The 1,158-nt window shown below is 35.1% G+C and overlaps 1 long non-coding RNA gene across 1 annotated transcript; it reads left to right on the top strand.

The window, feature by feature from the left end:
* Window positions 1-459: 459 nt before the first annotated feature.
* Window positions 460-1,158, top strand: LOC144648725 (uncharacterized). The gene is made up of 3 exons (XR_013569754.1): window positions 460-591; window positions 692-742; window positions 1,072-1,158. It is a non-coding gene; the product is annotated as an uncharacterized LOC144648725 (long non-coding RNA).

Consider the following 1,158-nt stretch of genomic DNA (forward strand, 5'->3'; position numbering starts at 1 on the left):
GAAAAATGCTTAAAGTAACTTGGCATAGTTCAGCCTGTTTGAATAAAGTGGTGTTATGCAATGTTACCAGTAGACCAGAATTTCATATACTACATTGCGCTTGACATAAAGCACAACTGAGCAATATCTCTGAGTTTGTATTGTACTCTAAATTGATTATAATTTCCTCGTTTTTTGCCAGCTTGGAAATGACAGTGCAGAAGATAACCTAGACAACACCTCACTGTTTAGAGGCTAGCACAGTCACTGTTTGTGAAAGTTTAGAGGTGTTTACTCAGATTTCAGACGAGCACCTGTTAAAATTTTGCGAGCATTGCGTGCAAAAGGTAAATTTTGCGCACACTGCGACATCTTGGACTACCACTCATGACCCCTCTGATAGACGACTTGCGAGTTTGGGTACAGACACACCCATCGCACCAATTGTTTCCCATTTCAATTAACACACGTTTCTAGACCACGAATTAAAACATTTCGTTCTCTTTTTCAGGTTACAATGTTTATTTTCCAAGTACACTATACAGAGGGGAACGTTAAAATCAAATGGGGCTTTGTGTTCCGCAACTGGAGAATTACATTTGTTTTTAGATTGTAAGTACTTGGACCTGCTGTGTATATCGTCATAACAGTTAAAGAAAGAACATTTTTACAAATTCTCATTAAAACATTGTTTTCTTTTTCATTGAAACAGACAGCTTATGTTACAATAAAAAAAGAAAGAAGAATAAAGATGATGATAAAGGTGACGATGAGGATGACAACAATGATGAAAGATGATTGATGATGATGACGATGAATATTAAAACATTTTGTTCTCTTTTTCAGGTTACAATGTTTCTTTTACGATTCACCTACATGTATGCTCAGGGGAGACTTTCATTTACATGCGGTTTCATTTACGGAAACTTGATGGTTACAGTTGTTTTCAAATTGTAACTACTTTGACCTGCTGTCTATATCGTCATAACAGTTGAAGAAAGAACATTTTTACAAATTCTCATTAAAACATTGTTTTCTTTTTCATTAAAACAGACAGCTAATGTTACAATGAAGAATGAAAGAAGAATGAAGATAATGGTGATGAAGGCGACGATGACGATGATGAAAGACAATGATGAAATATGATTATTGATGATGATGACGATGACGATGAATATG

Source organism: Oculina patagonica, chromosome 4 (assembly GCF_052425735.1).
Source record: "Oculina patagonica isolate OP01 chromosome 4, crgOcupat, whole genome shotgun sequence".
Taxonomy (NCBI): Eukaryota; Metazoa; Cnidaria; class Anthozoa; order Scleractinia; family Oculinidae; genus Oculina; species Oculina patagonica.